Consider the following 24,231-nt stretch of genomic DNA (forward strand, 5'->3'; position numbering starts at 1 on the left):
AGAAAGCCCATTCACCTTTTCTATTAAAGTACTACAATGATTACAAGGCTACTACTAGTAACTAACTCTGGACAGATAAAGAGATACCCATAAACACTAATATGCACATCTAATAACTAGAGAACGCCTATTCATGTGGACATTGAGAGAACATGCAGACTTCGCACAGATAGTGTTCCTGGCTGAGATATAATTCCTAGACTGAAGCTGATAAGCAGCAGAGCTGCCACCTTGTAACAGTAAATGAATTGACACAGGAATAAGGTACATTCAAACCTAAACATATAATTATTAACAATTTGATAATAAAAAAGATAAGCTGAAATTAATATTGCCAGAACTACACGCTTATTCTGAAAGTGATTTCCTTTATTGTTGCTAATGCTTACAGTTATATTCTAACAAGACCCTGAATTACTATTTTTGCCCAACCTTACAAGAGGCCAAAAAAATGAAGATGACTTCATAAAGGTGTTAGACACTATTAACGCCATTGTAAAATGCTGTAAAATGCACATCCATAAGTATGTATCTATCAAGCATCAAATTTGCTTAATCCAAGATTTAATATAACCAATCCAGTCTTTATTGGGGACAAAATATGCACTGAATCAGGCCTTGGGTGATAATCCATAATGAATTGATATTCATACACTCATGCACCGATTGGCTCTCATTCACTCTGGATCAATTTAAATTTGGCATTTAAAGTAACAAAGTGGCATTTGGAATGTATGAGCCCCCATACAGACACATGGAGAACATGCAAACTTTGCATAGTCAGTTAAGATTCAAACCCAGTACTGGGACACCTGTAATAATAATGACTCTCCAGAATGAGTATTTATTGAAATAATTTCATTTAACAATTATACATTTATTAAAGTAGCTGTTTATCACCATTTTCTTGTCTAATGTAAACCAATCAAACAGTTCTTGGCAGAAATTTCACTTAGCTGCCAGGACGATATTTGTTTCCATGCTTTTAAGGACCATAACTTTATTTTGATCACTTTAACAGATAAAAGGTAATAATGAATCTAACTAGCATGACCTGTAACATCTTAACGGCTACTATCTTCTGACTTTTTTCCACGTAATGAAGTGAAGACTGTGGACAAAGATGAAAATGCTCATGATGAAGCTTGTTTAATGAGTCTAATTCAATCCACATGGTATCCAAAGTACAGATGGCATTACTGAACAAATACAAAAGTAGAAAATTCCTCAAATCCAACAATAGGTCTTTTTGTTATAGATAGATAGATAGATAGATAGATAGATAGATAGATAGATAGATAGATAGATAGATAGATAGATAGATAGATAGATATTGTACTTTATTAATCCTGAGGGGGAAATTTATATACTCTAGCAGCAGCATACTGATAAAAACAATATTAATTAAAGAGCAATAAAAGCACAGTGCAAGTTAAAAAATGCAAGGTGGAGAAGCCTGCTCAGTGCCCGTTGCTCCGCCACAGATGTCAAACTATCCAGCTCCATGCCTACAATAGAGCCTGCCTTCCTCACCAGTTTGTCCAGGCGTGAGGTGTCCCTCTTCTTTATGCTGCCTCCCCAGCACACCACGGCGTAGAAGAGAGCACTTGCCACAATCGTCTGATAGAACATCCGCAGCATCTTATTGCAGATGTTGAAGGACGCCAGCCTTCTAAGGAAGTATAATCAGCTCTGTCCCTTCTTGCAGAGAGCATCAGTATTGACAGTCCAGTCCAATTTATCATCCAGCTGCACTCCCAGGTATTTATATGTCTGTACCCTCTGCACACAGTCACCTCTGATAATCACAGGGTCCGGGGGGGCCTGGGCCTCCTAAAATCCACCGCCAGCTCCTTGGTTTTGCTGGTGTTCAGGCGTAGGTGGCTTGAGTCTCACCATTTAACAAAGTCCTTGATTAGGTTCCTATACTCCTTCTCCTGCCCACTCCTGATGCAGCCCACGATAGCAGTGTCATCAGCAAACTTTTGCCCATGGAAGGACTCCGAGTTGTATTGGAAGTCCGATGTATATAGGCTGAACAGGACCGGAGAAAGCACAGTTTCCGTGCGGCACTCCTGTGTTGCTGACCACAATGTCAGACCTGTAGTTCCCGAGAAGCACATACTGAGGTCTGTCTGTAAGATAGTCTACGATGCATGCCACCAGGTATGAATCCACTCCCATCTCTGTCAGCTTGTACCTAAGGAGCAGAGGTTGGATGGTGTTGAAGGTGCTAGAGAAGTCCAGAAACATAACTCATACAGCACCACTGCCTCTGTCCAAGTGGGAGAAGGATCGGTGTAGCATATAGATGATGGCATCCTCCACTCCCACCTTCTCCTGGTATGTGAACTACAGAGGGTCGAGGGCATGGCGGACCTGTGGCCTCAGGTGCTGAAGCAGCAGCCGCTCCATGGTCTCCATCACATGTGACATCAGAGCGACAGGCCACAAGTCATTCAGCTCAGCAGGAGACGGGACACCTTTGGGACTGGGGTGATGCAAGATATTTTCCAAAGCCTCGGGACTCTCCCCTGTTCCAGGCTCAGGTTGAAGATACGCTGTAGAGGACTCCCCAGCTCCAATGAACAGACTTTCAGCAATCGTGGTGATACTCCATCAGGACCCACTGCTTTGCTGGCACAAAGTCTCCTCAACTCTCTGCTTGCCTAGGCTGGTGTAATTGTGGGCGGGGGGAAACTCTCTCCTAAGCTGGTATCAGCAGAAGGATGGGTGGAGGATGCAGTACTCTGAGGTGAGAATGGGTTAGGGTGGTCAAACCTGTTAAAGAAGTTTAATTATATAGGAAATATAAAGTAGAACCATACAATTTACAAAGTACCAAAAGGCCATTCAAGAAGCCAATTCAGAGTCACAGTGGGCTATGGACACCACTCCAAACATAAGGCCCATTCATGCACATCCACTCAGTTACTCCCAGAAAGGCCAATATAAAATTGTCAGTCAACCTAACAGACATGTTCCTGGAGGTAGCCAAAGGAAAAACAGATGGAGACACAGTCAGTACATATAAATATTACAAATACAACAAATGGCTTCAACCCCAGGATGCTGGAGACATGAAGCAGAGGTTCTAACCAAGGTGCCACTTCACCATTGCTCTTCTTAACACTTAGCTAAATTGATAGTTTTCCTAAAATTGGGTAAAAGTTTCAAAGCTCCTTCCTATTAATATACAGTAATCTGAAGAAAGACTCTGTAATCAAAACCTGACATGTAAATTGATAATACAATATTCACATATTTTACAAACACAGGGAAGCTGAAATTTATTACAGCAAGCATCAGATGTAAGGCAGGAACAATCCCTGGACAGGCCACCAGCCCATTCCGTGGTGACCACTTATCAGGGGACAATTTTGCATCACTAATCCATCTAACCAACATGTCTTTGGACTGTGGTAGTAAACAGAAGCACCCAGGGGGAAACCCTTGCAGACATGTGGACAACATTCAAAAGCAGAACTCAGTCAAAATGTGTCAAGTTTACTGAAATTCAATATTTTCAACTGTAAGATGTGGTAGATTTTTTAACATGTTGTCAGCATGGCTCAAATGAATGTCCATATTCATTTGTTGGAAGCAAAATCTGTGTACTGATAAGCATGAGTAATGTATTGTTAATGAATTGATCCTCATTTTTTATTATATTACTACTATACTTATTATAAAACATGTTGAGAATCCTTTGCTTTAAATTCCATATCATTCTAATTAGAAGTATATACTGCATGCTACGCAGAATTATTTTACTTTTCTTTTAGTTTCCTAGTTCTGTAATATAGATCCCTTCAGAGACACAAGCAGGATTGCTTTATGAACCAACCGTAACGGCGCACTGCACAAATACACTTGACTTGAGCATTCTTAGTTTTCATACTCTTTCTCTGTACATTTAGCATTCGTTTGCTCAGAGTTTGATGTGCTTGCTGCTTCCTTGCTGCTTCTCCACCCTAATGGCCCACTTCTTCTCTTCTTTTGTCTGTATCAAGTTAGTGTTTGTGTTGCAATTACTTAAGTCTTTAATCTGCCTCAAGAAGGATTTAAGATATGAAGAGGTAGGGGAAGTGACGACAAAGGTGGTAGGAATGAGAACATTCGCTGCACGGTCACCCTGCTGGCTGCAGCCGAGAGATGATTGTACAATAAAATAAAAAGATGAATACCCTTAGAGGTCAATCATCACCCTGAAAGCAGATAGTAGACGTCACGTAGTATATATGTACCAAATTTCAAGTCAATAGGTCAAGCGATTTGCAAACTACAAGTGATTTAAAATCCTGGACAGACAAGTTCACAGCCACAGTAGCTTATTAAATAAGAAGATATGTCTACTCCTTTACTTTAATTGCCATAACTGGAATGAAATATCTTTGCAACCCATTCTCTCTTTGACCTAGGATACATCTTTACTTCAGTAAACTGAAATTAACATCACTTTCACTCTTTTAAATATGTGATTGAAACTCTTGGCATTCTAATTCATAAAGAAGACAGACATTTTTAAGTAAGGTTATTATACTCACTAATAATGGTGTCAGAGCAGTATCATGTTGCATGCTGACCAAGGTTATTACAGTTTTGCCTTTTTATATTAGTTTTTATTTCTATATTTTTTCTGACCTTACTTGGAAATTCAGTTTAGTTTTAGTTTTCCTTCATTTTGTATTTTTAGTTTAGATTTTATTTCACAAAGAAATGTCTCTTTTATTTTTATATCTATTAGTTTCAGTTTTAGTAATTATGGCATGGAGCTCCTACGGAGTTTAGTTTTGTGTCACAATCTGATAGAACTGTACACTTAACAGATTTGGATATGAGTTTTATATTAGTGGAAGCTTACTACACTACATGGTTTACTATCTGGTTTTGTTTTTGTCTGATAAAAACAAGCATAATCAAAACTAGATACTGAATATGAACAATTTTACACAATTTTATAATTTTTAAAATATTATCTCATGAAAATCACGGTAGCTTAGGAAGAACAGGGCTCTTAGACTTGAATGAGTGTGCAGACTCCACCTAGCTGTATTGAGGGAAACAAAAGAAAAACAACCATATAGTGTCAAGGTTAGGGACAGTTAGACTTGAATAGCGCACCATAAAGGAAAGTAAACTCATTATGAGCAGAGCAAGAGCAGGTAATAGGAGTACGGACAGGCATAAAACAACAGAGACAGCATTTGAGATTAAAATGTAATCCCTAGTATGCAATATGGATGATAAGGCTGATGTTTAGAACAAAAAGAATATGATATTTCAACTATCTATTTTGAGAGAGAGAAAAAAAAATTGGAAAAAGGGAGACATTTTAAAATATAATTCTGCTAATGGATTACTTTCACAATATTAGGTATTTTGAGTTGTGAATATGAACTAAAAAAGATAAATGAATAAATATAGAATAAATACAAAAACCCATTAGTATGTTTAGTTTTTCATCACTTGGCAGACTCTCTTCACCTACCTACCTTTGTTTGTATCACTTTATTGTTAAACAATGTTTTTAAACCAAAAACAATTGGTCAACAACAATAAGCTGATCTTGTATGATGACCATCAGTCTCTCAAACAGTGCCGTTTTATTTTTGAAAAACAGGAGTGGTCTCCCCTAGACTTTCTTGTATACTCAGATATGGGCATGGATATTTGAGGAGTAAATCGCAAGACAATGATTATATTTTTATATTATGTATGTTAAAGAACCATTAACAACAAATCAAATCAATTTAATAATATATTGAACAATTATTATAAAAATAAAGTTGAATAAATTAGACTTGGCTGTATTAATAAAAAAAAAATCGAGTATGTGTTCAGGTAAAAGTACCACTTCCAGGTGATGGATTTAGCCAAAAATTAATACAGATCTACAATCGTGGTGTAACAACAACATGTCGAATTTCATCCATCCATCTAGTTGCGTTTTGGAGTTATCGTTTACACACACACACAATTCCAAAAAACTGTATTTTTGGACTCCGGGAGGTCTTTAACATCAAGATCCATCAATATATCAAGGCCAAATGTTTTCTTGATTACTATACTTTTTCTATATTTCGTATATGAGAAAGTAAAAACGATTTCTCCTGTGTGAAGTGGCAGATGAATTGCTTTCAACATAAAGCAGTCACCTTAGAAATAAACTGAAACGTTACTCACTTGTGATTTTTCTGTCCATATGGTAAACATTTTGTTGACCAGCACATTCTGATTTCAGCCGTTTGAATTGCATCTTGATATACAACAAGAGCAAAGAAAGGCGGTATGTAAATCGCTTTATATTTCACACGCTTTATGCACCCGCATTCAGCTTGCTTTGTCACCGCAAATATTGTGTGAACACCTGCCTTCAGTCCCCAGCCGCTGTTCACTGGAAGAATATGTGCGGGTGGCTCATGGTGGATGACTTTCTGTTTTAGAGTTAAAACTTACAAGGTTTAAATTCTAACAGCAAGAAAATTCATTCAAAAACAAAAACTAAAAATATTTTAGTAAATTATTATTTTTTTTCAGTTAGTCTTTCCAGCTACTTTAATAGTTTTGATTAGTTTTAGTTTTTCATTTCGGTTTTCAGTTTACGAAAATGTTTTTTTAATAATAGTTTCAGTTTTGATTTTAGTTTTCATTAATTATAATAACCTTGATGCTGACTAGTATATGCAAGTAGGAACTTCACTGTACTCTGTACACATTACAATCGTGAACCTATACACACTGTCTAGCTAATCTGAAAAGATGTCCATCCATCCATACATAGGGCCATAGCATATTTTGGCAGTACTAGGTGAAAAACAGGAAGCAGTCCTCGACATAAGCCACAATTTTTGGGGTCTTGGAAAGCTAAAGCCTAACCTGACAAAACTACCCAAAAGGCAGAAACCAATCCCGGGAAACAGTGTGCAGCAGGACAGATTTCTGCAAACTCTCAGTCTGTGCCTCCTTTAAAGCAGTGTCTGATTTTGCTGCTAAGGTCTTTGGCTCTATTTCACAAGATTAATGGTTCAGTTCTTGAAATTCACTTAAGTACCCTGGCCATCACTTGTAAAGTATATAGTATACAGTATATTAATATAGAATAGTATTTTTCTTGTAAAGTGAATTTGACTGGTATTTGCCATAAGGTCCAGTTATTCTCTAAATATGAATTTGGAAGGCACATTGGAATATTTAAAGAACTAAACCTGTACAAACCTCATGCAAAAGCCACATAGACTGTGATTAGGCCAGATCTTGAATCTCGCTACCAGAAGGTTCAATAGTGCTAACTACTGCATGGCCAAGCTGCCCTAATGTATTAAACCGTACAAAGAGCAATTATCATTCCATCATATTTGTAAATTCTGATTTTCAACTGTTTATGAGGATTTTTGATTACTTTGTACCTCATTACAAATGATGAAGAAAGACAGTGTTATTATTTTATTATCTTTGCTGTACTATATTCTTATCAGTCTATTCAAAACATTAGTATTTGCACTTCAGCTTCAGGCTGATAATGGCTTGACAAGATATACCCATGGAATTAGTTTAGTTAGCCTTGGACTGGCAATGCAACTCAGTCATATTAATAAGCCATCTATATTAAAGATATAAGATATTTATAGTTGTTTAAATTTTTCCTAATGTAGGAAAAAATGAATTATTAATTTAAGCACAGAAGACAGGACAGCAAAGGCGATTCCAAGAATCTGTCTTTGTGGGATGTCAAAAGCATTGCAACTGTTTAATATTAGATTTATATTTTTCATTAATGGACTGACCATTCACAAGACTTCCAGCAGACCAAGGGCATCTCTGTGATGCAGCTCCAATAAGAGCTAACATAAGCCAGTAAGAGACCTTCAAGATCCTCCCATCTTACATGTGCTACTGAAATTCTTCTGCGTTGGAGGCACATCTTGTAAACTGTGCATTTCTGAAGAAGGCAACAAGTACTTTGCAAATGAACTATTTGAGGCTTTATGCAAAAGTGAATATCCTGAAAGTTATAGCTTTGAGAGTCTGTACTGAATTCAACTGTGTTGAATTCTGTAGTTTACAGAGTAGGCAGAGATCCCAGAATTCCTAACTTCTGCTGCAACAGCACTTTTACAAACATTTTATGAGTTACCAGCAAACCACAAGCTCATTTTCCACATCTCCTCAACAGCTCTTTGCAATAATAGTTTGGAGTTTGAAAATGAGTTGCACATTTACGTATGATGCCTTTGCTTCTACAAAAGGCGCCAAAGCTGTATCACCATGGTCTCAAACTAAAGAGAATTTTGACACTGTAATCACAATGAACATTGTGAGTGTTTATTACAAAAATTGTAACAGTCAAATCAAGCTTAGCAGCTCTTAATTCATCAAATTCACTTCTTGGCTATTGTATATTCAAGAAAAACTACATAATTAAAAAAAATTATTATTGCTCTCAAAATTAGGAACAGTTCAAAGTACACAACAATGCTTTCAGTGTGGTAGAGACCTTATTCCCGCAAGCTAAGGAATCATAAAAAATAAAGCCATATGGCTGAGTGATATTCATCTTAAAAATGTCCTCTAGGCTCTACATACCAAATAAAGGGTTCTTATACTGTTCTGAAAGATAACATTTGTCATAGGCAGTGTGCCCTAATGGTTAAGGTCATGAAGTTAAAGTTGTAGGTTGAAATTCCCTGCTTCTGACTAAATTTGTGAACCTGAACAAGTTATAGAAAGCAGAGACAAGTTCCATGTCTGACCAATTTCACTTTAGTATGTACATGTGAAATTACTAATTATTATTATTTAAAATGTCTCTGCTGTAGTTGAAAACATTTTACTATAGTTTTACACTTTGTTAAAGGCTGGGGCCCTCTGAAGTCATCCAAAGTAATTTAAATAAGGCAATAATGCTTAAGATAAAAGTTTCATTTGAGAAATGAGAATGAGGGATTAAGCAAGGAAGAAAGTACATAACAAGTAAATAAGGAGTAAAATAATAAACATATGTTTCCTTTTATTGTCTAGTTAAATAGTTAAGGCCTTCTCACTGTTTGGGGAGGCTGCCTATTCATGCATCTCTGTACCACAACAAGCACTCGCAGTATCACTGCCCTCCTTCCCACTTAATAACTACTGCTCTCTCTTCCTTCATGCTGTCAAGCACTTAGTCTAACTGAATTTGTGGACTCAAAACTCAAAAACTGTCTAACTGTAAAGGGGAGGCTTTAAGACAAATTCGCAGCACCAGAAACTGGGATCAGTACTGCTAAACTGGGAAGAGTTTGTGGAAAAAAGACACAGCCTAGAAATGAAATGAAGGACTAGACCATAAAAGAGAAACAAAGACGTCATAGTGAAATATGCTAAGCAGAAATCAAAGTCAAAAACAGGTGCCTAAAAGGGTCAAAACCAGAGCAGAAAGAAACTCGAAGATCACAAGCTTTAGTTTGTTGGTGATAAATGGCAGATACAGGAATTTAGTCGTGACCTTTAATCCCATTGTGAAAGTGAATGTCACGCACAGAAAATCTTTGGTTAATTTCCAAGATAACAGTTCAGCAAACCCTTACAAAATAGCGGCACCCATGACAAACCAAAATAGTTTTGAAAATACCACAAATTATTTTTAACCATCTTAAATACAAACTGAGATGTTCTATTAAGAACAGGGTTGTCCATCTCCGGACCTGGTGGGCTGCCGTGGCTGCAGGTTTTCATTCTAACCATCTTCTTAATTAGTGAGCTGTTTTTGCTGCTGATTAACTTGTTTCACCTTAGTTTTAATTGATGTGACTCAGACCCCTTAGTTGTTTCTTTTTCCTTAATGAGCAGCCAAACAATAATGAGACACAAAACAAGCTTCCACATGACTAGCTAACCTGAAAATAAGGAAAGGTGAAGGTCTCGATCATATTGGTTTGCTCAGGTTACCAAAACATCTTGATGGTGGTCTTAGAAAAAGCAGAAAACCAACAGTCTGCTGTGGCAGAATGAGAGCAGCAGCAAGTCATGATATTCAATAATGGCTTTAATTAACAGGCTTCTCATTAAGAAACTGGTTTGAGTGAAGCTGGCTGGAGTTTGACGTTCCAATTTAGCTGGGCTTCTGTTGGCTCATTTCACATCTCATTTCTGTTTGGCTGCCATTTAATGAAGAAACAAATCGATTCAGAAGACTGCATCCTTAAAAACAGGGCTATTAAAATGAAGGGAAAAGGAGCTAATTAGCAGTGCTCACTGATTAGGAAAAGGGTTAGAATGAAAACCTACAGCCATTGTGGCCCACTAGGACCAGAGTTGGACACCTCTGATTTAGAGTCTACAAAACCCAACATTAGCACAAACAAATTATCAAGAAAGTATGGGAAAATGAATAAAAACTGAAATCAAGAAGGATCATATAACAGGATTAGGATGACGTTTAATTTTTATTCAAATTGAAAAAACTAGACTTGAGCTCTCACTAGTGGCTCCTGACATCCCTGCACAGTGGAGCCTTCAATAAGTGTTCCACTGCACTGTTTGAAATATTGCACAATTCCATATATTTCTTTCTGGGACTGTGTGCACTATAGGAACCAGGAGGTTGCTGTTCTTTCCTTCACCACATTCTGTTTTCCTTTCACATGGAAGAAGATCAGAAAACTCTGGAAACTGCTGGGGAGCATAAACCCTAGTGCTGTGAGTGAGCACTGGTTACATCTCTACCGGCTTCTTCTGTCTCTCATATATGGTGCTATCTGTCTATCTAGAGTACCAGATTGCACAGACAACCTCACTTAAACAGAAAGCAGTAAACTAGAGTAATTTTTATGTGATCTTCGTTTCTCCCCATGTGCTCAAAGAAGTGAAGATCAAAAGCACAGTGTGCTCTCAAAACATTTTTTTAAACACATCTAGCACTTTACTAAACTCCTCGCACATTTTCAGGTGCTGCATCAAAGAGAAGATTATGAACATGTGGTTACTGATTCAGCAACTATCAAATATTTCTGAAGGTTATCAACAGTTTTATATTGCTATAATAACAGTATGCATGCCCAATATTTAATTACACATTTTGAATTAATATTGTATGTCGTACAGAACTGTAATATAAGAGGCTTCAAATAGAGCTTGGAGGTACTGTATCAGATCTTTGACTAATGAAATAGCTACATTTTTTTCTGCACTACAAAATCATCTTAAATTTCAGTTGCAGTGCTGACTGTGCAACTCCCCAGCATTAAATTGAAACCATACTGGCCCAAGCATTTACATTCCAAAGTTTAAGCTCCAGTCTAAAGAAAAGCCTTTGAAAACAGGCTTTTCTAAGGCTGACAATAGGGAGAAAAATATGCAAAAACGTCACATGAAAAAGATATAAGGTTGCAAGCAAAAGTACAAAAATGTTTGTTATTTGATGCACTTTGAAAAACACTTGCCCTGCATATGAGAAAAATAAAGGTTAAAAAATGTGTTGGCATTCTTACCATCTGTTCACTTAGTTTAGCTCTTTAACACACAGAGACAGGAATCTTTCTTAAATCAACCTAATCCAAAAACACCGTCTACTAAACATATGGTTAAGCCAAAACATCATAACTGTATATATTCCAAGTTTACAGAAGTAATACATTTGTAAACAGTAGTTTTACATTATGCTAGCAGTTTTTTCAGGTCTGTGATGAACAGAAGACCATTTCAGCATTTTATTATTTACTAAAAGGTAAAAAGGCATTAAGATGGTGCACAAAACACTGAAAAATACCAAAACAATACATGCATTGTGCAGCAGAAATACAAACTGAACTCAATAAATCAAGGGGAAAACAGAAGCATGAAACCCTTGAAACAGAAACACTCAGTACAGTGTTGTGTACAATATTGGTAAACTCTTAATTCCATTCACTTTAGATTAAATTTATATTTCTGGTCAATGTGTTGTGTATAGAAGCCAGACAAAAATGTAAATGTATGAGACGTAGCCATCTGCACTACAGAGCTTAAGGCTGAACTGTTAATTAAGCTTTATTGTTCTGACAGTTTGCATTTTATGGCCTCTGGTAAATTAATTATAGATTTTCTATTTTTAATTTCTTTTTCCGAAATTAACATTTTTGTCCCTTATGAAATCTGTTGCTTTGCAACAAAGCTGCTTTTGATGCTTTACTCAAACAGTGATTTGAATAGATCCCAAAGCTGAGCAGAGGTGTGAGTTATTAGCTTATTATGTTTGCCAGACATGATGAAGTAAACTGAGGCTTTCTCACAGTTAAACTGAAAGGATTGCAAACACAAGACAAGCTTCAATTCTAAACATTTTTAAAACTATAGTTTTATACTGTTTCATCAATAAAGCAGATTTCTGAACCCAGATGTTATAATTACAGAGATCCAAAGTGCAATCTAATGAGTGTCAGCTGGAAAGCTAGAATCACCTCTGGATGGGATGCCAGTTCAGGCACACATCCACAATTTTCATCTATTTATCAGCTAAGTGAAACGTTTCATCCATTTTAGAATTGACAGCCAAAGCCTTTCATGGTAGTACTGGGTTCAAGACTTCAATCTGCCTTATATAAGATTCTAATACATTGCAGGGGACTTTCAACTCAAAGTCACCAAATAACCTTTAGGATAATATGCAGGGTTTAGACTATTTGGAAAACACATTCTTCTCAAAGAGACAGTGAAGTTTTCCCATTAGACCAAAATTAAAAATGATACATTTGCACATGGTACAACACCCTAATACTACAGTATATACAGTAGAACAAAACAAATTTGACAAACAAGGGGAGACCTTTCAGCCCATCAAGCACGTTGGTTTAGATAATAGCTAAGCTGTCCCAACATCTCATCCAGATACTTCTTAAAAGTTGTTTAGGTTTCTGCTTCAACTAAAATGTGTTGGTAATGTGCTACCTTTTTTCATTCTTAAATGCATTTTCCCTTAATTTCCACTGATGCCCTTGAGTACGTGATTCACTGAAGCTGAAAAAATTCTACTGGACCTAATTTACAATAACACTACATAACACATGCTTCTAGAATAATATATTGTACAATTCATCACAGACCAGGTCACCAGATTTTATGTTTTCCAATTTCAATGTTTTTTACTTTACATGTAAAGTCCTACCCAAAGTGTATCGAATAAGTACATCCATGCATTTTCTGATTCCACTCAATATGTTCTATGTCAATATAAATTTATTTCCCTTTAATAAAGCTAACAATTGATATGTCAGGTTAGCCATAAATCACAATGCACAGTACCTTCAGTGAACACTGTACTCTTTGTGCCCTTTGGCTGATTCCTGCCTGGTATCCAATGGTATAAAGTTGGACACCCTAGGTAAGCAGGTTCAGAAAAAGGAAAGATGAATGTGCTTTTAGTAAAGTAAAACAAATTGCAGACATCCTTTCATAAGGATAGCCATTCTCAAGTAAATAAATCAATAATGTTTACATAATTGTTTAAGGAGTTTTGTTGAATGTGTTATGCAGCCATGTTGTAATACTGTATGTAGATATAGCATAGGCAAGAAACTTTTAAATTGATCAAGGGAGTTAGATCTTACGAGGGGGGCCCAAAAATAACCGGAAATATTTTTAAAACGTGTTTAATTTAATTCTGTACAAACTACAATTAGTCTCCTTCAAAGTACTCTCCATTGGCGGAAATACACTTATCTAACCGTTTGTTCCATTGTTCGAAACATTTTTTAAATTCGTCTGAAGTAATGCCCATTAATGCTCTGGTCGTTTCTTGTTTTACCTCTTCGACATCAGCAAAATGCCTTCCTTTCAAGTCTTTTTTCATCCAAGGGAACAAAAAGAAATCACACGGAGCTAAATCTGGTGAGTAGGGTGGGTGGTTCAGGGTTGTCATACCGTTTCAATAACAAGAGTTTCTGCAACACTTTTTTCAAGAAGAAAACAAAATGTCACTGCCGCGCGTTGCTCGCAATAATCGGCCATCGTAATAAAACAACGCTTGCACAAAACTGCTTTTACAAAATTCACTGAACACAAGCACAACCTTCCAGACTGATGGCACTTGGCAGACTGACTTGTGAGGAGTGTAACTAGATCGCCCTAGCAGCCCAACCACGTACTACAAGTACCAACCTAACAACAAAAAAATTCCGGTTATTTTTGGGTCCCCCCTCATTTTTATATGAGTGTATTTTTTCCAGCGTCACATGTTTTCCTGTCTGAGTGTGAAAGCATTTAGCAATTCTTACTAATTTAGAATTGACTTTGTTGGTGGACAATAGGATTACATATGGTAGGAGAAATCAAACCTTAAAGAAGTGGTTATTTTTCTAATCAAGTATTATCTAAGAGAGAAAGGAAAATGCCTTCTAAAATCAATTTATCTTACATGCCCTTTTTAAAATTGCAGGCAAATGAATGTTGGACGCAAAGCAGGATGCAACCAGAATGGTACATCATAATTATATTCTTACTCCTATTCAGGACTATCCATAAAAACATAAGAAATTTGACCAATGAGAGGAGACCATTCAATCAATCAAGCTTGTTTGCTTAGCTTGTTTTAGCTGATAGTTAAGCTGTTCCAATATCTCATCCTGATACTTCTTAAAAGTCGTGGCAGTTTCTGTTTCAACTACATGGCAGAGTAGTTTGTTCCCATAACTCTTTGCATAAAGAAGTTCTTCCTGGCTTTAGTCCTAAATACACTTCTCCTTAATTTTCGTTGGTGTCCTTGAGTATGTGATTCAACATTTACTTGAAAGAACTATGCTGGATCTACTCTATCAATGTCTTTATAAATTTTGAATGCCTGGCTTAGGTCCCCAGTCAGTGTCTTCTGCACAAGACTAAACAGATTTAATTCTCTGAGCCTGTCAGAGTAGGATATAAACTTAAGTCCTGGGATGTACTTGGTTGCTCTCCTCTGCACAGCTTCAAGTGCTGCTATGGCTTACTTGTAGCATGATGACCAGAACTACACACAGTACTTCAGAGTCACTCTCACGAGTGCATAATATAATCTGAGCATAATGTCCCTTGATTTACTGTATATTCAACAATTTTAACTACAGTATATAACCTAATATTATATTTGCCTCTTTAATCACTTCTGCAAATTCATCACATCACCAAAGTATTCTACCAACATAAACCCCTAAATCCTTTTCAGAAGGTGCTTCCTTTAGGACAGTGTCTCCCATCTTGTATTTAGAATTGATATTTCTTTTGCCCATGTGCAGCACTTTGCACTTTTCTACATTAAACTAGAATTAATCTAACCTGGCTAAAACTGTCCTAATATCAGTATGTCAAGAACAAGCATACTCTGCACAGGCTAGAAACTGAACATGCTTGTGGAGATCTAACAATGTTCACTGTTGTGGCAGTAATGCTTCTTATTCTGTTTAAATACAGCTTGTAATCTTTAAAAACAAATCTATCAGTTACAAGTAAGTCTTTGTTGGAGTAAATTTGAATCCCATAATGTTTATGTCCATACCCCCCTTCTAATTATTAACACTCGACAGCATATGGTGTCTGCTAGTGGATAAAATCTCATATAACTGCTAAGAAGTTGATCTTGGCACCATTGACTTAAGAGTTTAAATCTCACTGTCAGTTTTTGTGTGACTTTATGAGGATAAACTGATGTAATGATTACATGCTGATTATATACGTAAATATGTATAGTATCCAAAATTAACTGTATGTGTGGTCAGCTTAAAACTTATGCTTGTCAAAGTTGCCTGATTTCATATTCAATTAGGAGCACAAATATTTTTTCTCAAAGAATGCATCTACTTTTATGTGCTTTTTACTACACAATGCCGGCTTAGATGTCTTCAATAGTATTTGGACTTTGCATATCTCCTTATTTTTATATAGATTTCCCCTGGGACAACAATTACCTCCCTAAAATATGCAAGGTGTGATAATGTAATAAGCATCAACTACCACTAAGAACTCACAACATCTTGGGTTTCAATCACATACCTGGTCCTTGTCCATGTGAAGTTTGCCCTTTCTTCTCATATTGGGTTTCTCTTCTACCATTTTGCTCCCACATCCCCATAGATGTGCAGGTTATATTAATTGCTGATTCTAAACTAGCCCAGTTTTTGCATGAACAACATATAATGGACTGACACTCTGTTCCAATTGTTTCCTGCCTTGCTTCCCACTGGGTTCTTGCCCACCAAGACTGTGAAGTGAATTAAATAATTTTCTGAATGAATGAATGTATGTACTTCCAAGGTAGGTTCAAAATCCTTACTTGTTGGTTTGATTAAGTAGAGTACAAAATGGTTGGATGGTAATATCCATTTTTAAGCTAGCTTATTCTAATCCAGGCTCAAACCTGTCTTAATAACATTGGATAGAATTTAGAATGATCCTTTGGTCCTTCACCGGACCACTATTGCACAAGCCCACACTCCCTTACCCTGTGTCTGCTTAGAGAGACCAATCAACCCAGTCTGCCAATATACGAGATTTGAAAAGAAACCAAAATGAGGTTGATGTTAAATTATGTTTATAAAGTGTTGATGCATTGGGTTACATTTTCCAAACATAAATGTGGCAATATCATTTTTGTTGTAGGAAATATTTTTTTTTCTCCAAAATAGGCTCAAAAACAAAAGATCTACACATCTGTAAAGAGTAAACATAAAAATGCTCAGCAGCTGCTCTCCTTAAACAGCTTGAATTATGGCAGGCTATTTTCACACAGAGAATAAAGGAGGCAGTCTTTTCTGAAAGCCTAGCCATTAAAGCCATTAATGTGTTCAGTATTCATCCCATTCAAGAAAAGGAGAAGTGCAAACACCATGCTGCACCCTGGTACATGAAGGAATGCCATTCCTTCATACTGATAGAACAAGGCCCACACGTTTCAGACACTCCAGGCTTCTGAAAGAACTTCAGCAAGTCAACTTATGTGGCTGACTAGAAGTTATCAAGGCAAAGATGAAAAAAAAGTCAGTTTTTTTCTTTTCTGGGGTTTGAAGATCTCAAAATATTTACAAATTATCAATTAATGTTTTTGGCTTAAAATTGTACTGAAATACTGGAGATTTGACTCATTCAAAACATTGAATGATTATTATTTTTATGTACAGGATGAATTACATTAGATAATACTGTGTCAAAATGGATGCTTTTTCATCCAATCATTTTCACATTCCTCATTTTCCTGTTTTAGACAGCATGGAAGCAGAGGTGAAGGGTGTACACCACTAAAAGAAGAACTCTGTAGATTCTGCATGCAGGCTTGGAATTTTATTAATTTTATTGCAATCATTCCATACAAATCAATCAATTTTTACAACAGTAGGATTGAGAATTGAGGACAAAATTAAATTTCATTCAACAGTGACAGGCTAGTTTTTGCATTATGCTTGATGCATCCATGAAAGCATCATTGATTAGATTAAGCAGATTTGAGAAGGGATAGGTGCATGCATTTTATGAACTTGCTTCTTCTATATAAAGGTGAGAGGGAGCCAAGCATTAGACACATGGCTGAAACCAGCCCAAGACACTAGTCCATCACATGGTGCACTCACATATACAGGCATATATAGAGGCATACTGTACACATGACAGTGAAATAGCTGCACCCTTTAAACATTTGGTGTTGCTTGCATGTATGCCTGCTCCATTCGTTCTTAAATGTCAATATTAGAATACAACTTAGCGAACAAAATCACTAGAAGAAATGGGGACTGAAAGCAAAAAAAATGACAAGAGACACTTGGTTCTATGGAAAAAACTATAAATCTTCTTAAATGTTTCAAAACACTGTAAAAATCTTACACTGCCACATCTTTCTGAATACAGAACATCCATCCATCCATCCATCCATTTTCTAACCCACTGAATCGAATACAGGGTCACGGGGTCTGCTGGAGCCAATCCCAGCCAACACAGGGCACAAGGCAGGAACCAATCCTGGGCAGGGTGCCAGCCCACCGCTGAATACAGAACATGATGCAAATTAGTGAGATCAATGACAAGTAAGGAGGACTCGCTAAATGTGAAGCTGAATCTGAAGAGCTAACAACAGTTATTTGGACTGTGAGAGAAAATAAGCAACCCTGGGATAAATTCTCAATAAGATGGAGTATGTACAAACCTCACTCAAAAGTAACCCATAAGGGAATTCAGAAAGAACAGTAATGCTGTCCATTGCACTACTTTAAAGCACATGGATGAAATGTCAAATTAAAAGAAATGGGAGTTCAGGGTGTGGTATGTTTAGATTGGTGAAAAATTGGCTCAGACACAGGAAGTAGTAGGTTATGGTTATGGTGAGATGAACCCTATCAGAACTGGCTGATGTCAAGAGTAGTGTTGCACAGGTATCAGTGTGGGGCCACTGCTATTTTTAATATATATATACTGTATATATAAACTAGCTGGGTGGGGGTCTTCGGGACAAAAAAAACAACCTGAAGAATCCCTATCAGGTGTACTTTACTTGTGTACTTAGATATGCATCAGCTAATTCTTAAGAATTACCCAGGGCAGAGGACGTGAACCCACCTGTGCTTGGTGACCCACTGGCTATCGTAAGAAGACACTGGTGATACCATTTCTTAGCTGTATCACTGGCTTACAGGTCTTGAGAAAATACCTCCAGATAGAGAATTTTCAGTGAAAACATCAAGCTTTGTCCTCCATTGCTAAGGTGTTCCACTAGCACGTGGTTGAGCTGCAGCATTTTCTTTGTTTCGATGTTGTGTCTCTTCATCTGTGTCATTAGCACAATGTTGTTGTTGCACGCCGATGTTTGACGCACACAGGTCTTTCGTAGTGAGAACTGAGGTGCGTGCAATTGATAAGAAAAAAGTACATGCATACGCCATCTAATGGCTCTGGTTGAGTGAGAGCAGACTGGACTGCTCCATACACACTCAGGTCTTTTGTTTATATATATCTAATGTTTTGGATAGGAATATCAGTAACATCAGTAATATGGTTGAGTCTGCAGATGATACCAAGCTTAATGGATTGGCAGATAATCCAGAACTCACTGAATCATTACAGAGGGACTTGGACAAATTACAGGCTTGGACAGATTTGTGGCAGACAAAGTTTAATGTAAGTAAATGCAATTCATTACATGTAGGAAGTAAAAATGTTAGGTTTGAATATGAAAAAGACTTAGGAATCATAGTGGACATGACACTATGAACTGCTAGACAGTGTTCAGAAGCCACTTAGAAAGCTAACAGAATGTTAGGTTATATAGCACAATGTGTGGAGCACAAGTCCAAGGAGTTTATGCTCAAGCTTTATAATGCACTGGTGAGGCCTCATCTGGAGTACTATGTGCAGTTTTTGGTCTCCAGGCTACTAAAAGGACATAGTAGCGCTAGAAAAGGTCCAGAGAAGAGTGACTAGGCTGATTCCAGGGCTACAGGGGATGAATTATATGGAGAGGGAGGTCAGTGGAATGGTGAGGATGCAAGAAGTAAAGTTGGCAAAGGTGGATGAGTTTAAATACTTGATATCAACTGTACAGAATAATGGGGATTGTGGAATGAGAGTGCAGACAGGGTGGAATGGGTGGAGAAGAGTGTCAGGAGTAATTTGTGACAGACAGGTATCAGGAAAAATTTCACCTTGGAGCTTTAAAGGGATTCATACAGTTTAGGCATCTCCCAATGTGATTTGACTACTTTTGAAATAATGTCTGTATGCCAGGAATGTGAGTGTTTGAACAAGATACCTCAAAAATGAAGCACTCAATTGTCCAGTTGTTAGAATTTTAAAATGCTTCAATCTTATTGATTTTAAGCAAAATCACTCAAGAAGATTTTGCTCTTCAGGCATAAATAGACATACCGCAAGTATATATTGTAAAAAGGGGATTTTTTATGATGGGGTCACCATTTTGAAATCACAACTTTATGTAAAGAAAATGGACATATATTTTTCCCTTTATCTATACAGTGTTTCAATGTGTAAACCAATTTTTAAAATATGAACTTTAACAACCTCAGTATTCAATAAATTAGGAAACAAAGCACTGAAGAACGATCAAGCTCTGTTAAGAAGGCTACACACTGCAATGTCTCTACCCACAGGACCATTGCAGAAGCAATGCTCAGGTCTGGAGGTGGAACGAGAGAAAGACAATCTGATAAGGAGTGGCTTTAAGAGAAACAGCTTTATATTAACAAAGAGTTCAAAGATGAATAATTTTCTTCTTAATGGAAGTTTGTTTTATCATTTCCATTACACAGTTGTAGCGGGGCTACATAGTAACAGTGTTGTCAATGTTAGTACTAAGTGCGTTTTGTTTCCATTGTCCCGTTTGCTGTTTTTGTGTGTGTCAGTGAATGTCATCCCCGTAAATACAGGGGGACAGATGATGGAGAAAGACCGCAGCCCCAAGATGGAAAGCACCTGTTTGCAATTAATCAAGTACAGTCACCTCATCACTATATAACCAATCAGGAGGGAACAGAAAGAAAGGAGAAGGAGAAAGACGGAGATCACTATTCACTTCCAATGAACCAGCAGCACCTACTATTTTTCCACATCGCACTTTGGGATCCTGTTTGTATTTCATTCTGCCAGACTTACATTGATTCAATCATTGCCAGAGACCCCGGGGTTGAACTACATTGTCCACCATACATCGAGGATTCACGGTGAGGTTGCTCCATTTTTGTTTCTGGAAAATTCAAACACATCACCTTTCTGTTGAACAGTCATCCGCATTCAGGACAGTTTTATACTTGGACTCAAATTCATGATCATTGGCATTTCCACATCCACTTATCTTTATTCATGTTTTATGTTTGTTATATGTTAATGGGACAAGGAAGGGTTTTGGTTATTGTATATATGGTGTTGTCACGTTGTTAGTTTGGTGGAGGGATATATATATATATATATATATATATATATATATATATATATATATATATATATATATATATATATATATATATATATATATATATATATATATATATATATATATATATAGTTATTTCATTTAACATAATTATTCACTTAATTTTACATATCTGATTCTGTGTGCCTATGTTTAATCCTTCGATTGTGGGGAAAAATTGTATTTGTTAGAGGTACGGCTTGATTTTAAAAGATTCACCACCACAGGTCTTGGAGGTGTAGCTGCCGGCTGGGTAAGGGGTCAGCTGTTACACAGTGAGATTCATTGCAAATTACTTATTCATGAATGTATTTAAACTTGAAATATGTTCCTTTGGAGTCTTGAAAAAATGTATTTACCAACCCAGCCATTCTCAAGTCCACTTAATGACAGCCAGAGCATATCCAGGCAGCATCCACACAATGCAGGATATAAAAATGTATGAGGTGCCAGTTGAACATATTTAAAAAACATCTGTAAAATTTAGAATCATTTTAATTATTTTAATATATACAGTATATATCTCTACAGAGGGCACCTTGGTTACTGTTACAACACTTTCAGTTGATACCACCAAGGAAATGTTACTGGTAACTAAAGCAAGAAATATAAACACTTTCTTTCTTACTGCAGTGACTCGGGTTAAACAAAGTCTGATTCAGCACTGTCTTTTGAAGATTTGTAAACCTCGCCATCCAATCTAAATTATGTTTTTTATCTTCTGTTTAGGGAGTGGCGCAGTGGGTGGTGCTGCTGCTTGGCAGTTAGGAGACCAAATCTTACTGCTACACAACAGAAACTGTTGTATAATCCTTAAACCTTTTGTGAAAGTGTTTATTTGATTTTTGGATATCAGGCTTCACACATTATATAGTTTATTCCAACAATTTGTCATTTACTACTAAAATATGAAAAATGTTTCTGTTTTAACAATATGTTTACACAGATTATTGTAGAAATGGAACACACATGAAATGTATGTGTCCCAAATAATGATCTATTATTTCCACTCTAAAACTCCAGCACTTCACTCTCAGATAATCAATCAAGACATGAGCTGGGAGAACTTTGTGTACATTCTGCTACAGTGGGGGATGTGGGATACCAGGCTGTTTGCTGCTTGTCTTTATCAGCACATTTACAGCACAAAAGACGTTGATGGAGAGGTGCAAATGGATTTAAGGTGGGCCAAATCTACGATTTTTTTTGTAGGCTCTGGTAATTTTTGTGTTAATTACTTGTAGCACAAAGTATAAGCTTTTTTTTCACTAAAATCTTCAAATACCCTTAAACACTCCTTGATCCCAGGGGGGAAAAAAATCATGTCCTTGTGAGTTTGGACTATCCAAACATTTTCTAAATTATGCTTTTGACAGCAATGATTAGCGTACAAGAAATTAGCATAAAGTCAGGAACATTTTAATTCATGATAAAAATGTTTGTGTGGGGAGTTTTTTATTTGTTTGTACATATTTCTGCTTTGTGAGGTAACAGTTCTGAGAGAAGAGAAGAACTGGAGTAGAGTGGAGAGAAGAAGAAAATAAATACAAGAGAAAGTGTGGAGAGAGGGGATTCTGTACTAGTGCAATGCCAAGCCTGCCTCAAACCTGAATGGACTACTGAATGTGGCTATGGTGAGTCAGTTAATTTATGAGTAAGCAAACGTTCACTGGGGTGCAGGACTAAAAGATGTGTTCTGGGCATCTGGTATTGTGCAAGCCTTACTCCCTGTTTCTTCATATGAACAGTAAAGGCAAACAGAGTGAAAAACTGAAGCTCTGTTTCCATTATAAAAGGAGAGGAGCAGAAAGAACTTTGTGGGTTTCTAAAATGTAAAGGTTTTTATATGTAGAGTATTATAATATCTTTAGCCTCCTAGAATGCATTGCCATATAACACATTATGCCTTTTGGAGGAAAAACCTAACTGGGGTGTCTAACTATGTGACAATCAAAAATTTCTATTTAAGCAACAGTCCACAATGAGGAAATAGAAACAACATCTTAGGCGGGCTTCACATTATACAACCTCTAGACAGAAAGCATGTGAAACTTAATGACTGCAGTTCCTGTGTCTCACTGCCTTGAGGATGTCAGATTATACAACTAGGAATTGCAGATTACAGATGACAGATTATAAAACTGCCTCATGGTTTCTCAGCTCAGTTTTAAAGTTCCAATGTATCACACACTTCCCACATTTCGACAGTGAATTAATGTGCTGCCTGACAGTGCTGGTGGCTATATGAATGTTTTCCAGACATGGTGAAAATCAGCTGCATTCTCCTCACACTTTTTCCTTTTTGCTTTCTGTCATGGTACAACAAATACAAGAAACATTATTTGTTTACGTGGTCCAAAACACCCACTTTCCTTTTCTTGCAGATATACTGCAAACATTGTACTTCAAGGTGAATATTAATTGGTTGTCAACTCACACGAATGTGTGTACACACCCACACACATTAACCAAATTCTGAGATTTAAGATAAAATAATAACTATTAGATGTTTTTGGCTCATGTAGCAGACATGTCAGATCAAATTGGTACGGATGTCAAACTACATGATGGGATGACACAGAAGCAGCAACTGCCCCCAACATGCCAAGATTATGAAAATTAAGTCTATGACTGAAAATAACTGGAAAGGTCATGCAGTGTGACAGGGGCTTTATGGAATATAGTGACAATTACATCTTATTGTAAAAGTATTGTCCTACAGTAGATATCCTTATTGATAGCCTGATCACTTCTCATCTGGATTATTGTAATTCCCCTTTCTTTGATCTTACTCGCAGATCTCTTTATAAGCTTCAACTGGTCCAGAATTCGGCTGCCCGCATCATTACTAGATCCCCCTTTATTCATCATATCACTCCCGTCTTGCAGCAGCTTCACTGGCTTCCAGTTACGTTCTGCATTCAGTTCAAAATACTCCTGTTAACTTTTAACGCTATCTACAACCTTGCACCTCCATATCTGTCTGAAATCCTTCATGTTGCCATTCCTTCATGCACCTCCCTTTTGGTCACAGCTCACAGTTTGGGCTATGTGACCACTGACCAGATACCAATCTGGCAGTGCTTCACAGTACACTAGTTTAGGTTTACGCTTTACACTTTACTTAATATTCAGTTTGAAATATGCAATTACAGAATACCAAGAGAGGAAGGGTGACTAGTTATGGCTAGTAATCCAGACGTTCAGCCCCAGATGTTCATTTTGCTCAGACCTTTAGTATTTTAGGGTGGCACTGAGTAAGTGCAGCGAATTGGAATGAAATCCCAATTTGGTCCCTGTCTATGTGGAGTATGTACATTCTACCTATGTTTTTTCTGTAT

The 24,231-nt window shown here is 36.9% G+C and overlaps 1 protein-coding gene across 2 annotated transcripts in view; it reads right to left on the reverse strand.

Annotated features, from left to right (window-relative positions):
• LOC120527614 (protocadherin Fat 4) overlaps positions 1-24,231 on the reverse strand; it is a 244,285-nt gene that overhangs the window by 41,391 nt on the left and 178,663 nt on the right. The gene's annotated exons all lie outside the window — the stretch shown is intronic.

This window comes from Polypterus senegalus, chromosome 4 (assembly GCF_016835505.1).
Source record: "Polypterus senegalus isolate Bchr_013 chromosome 4, ASM1683550v1, whole genome shotgun sequence".
Lineage (NCBI taxonomy): Eukaryota > Metazoa > Chordata > Cladistia > Polypteriformes > Polypteridae > Polypterus > Polypterus senegalus.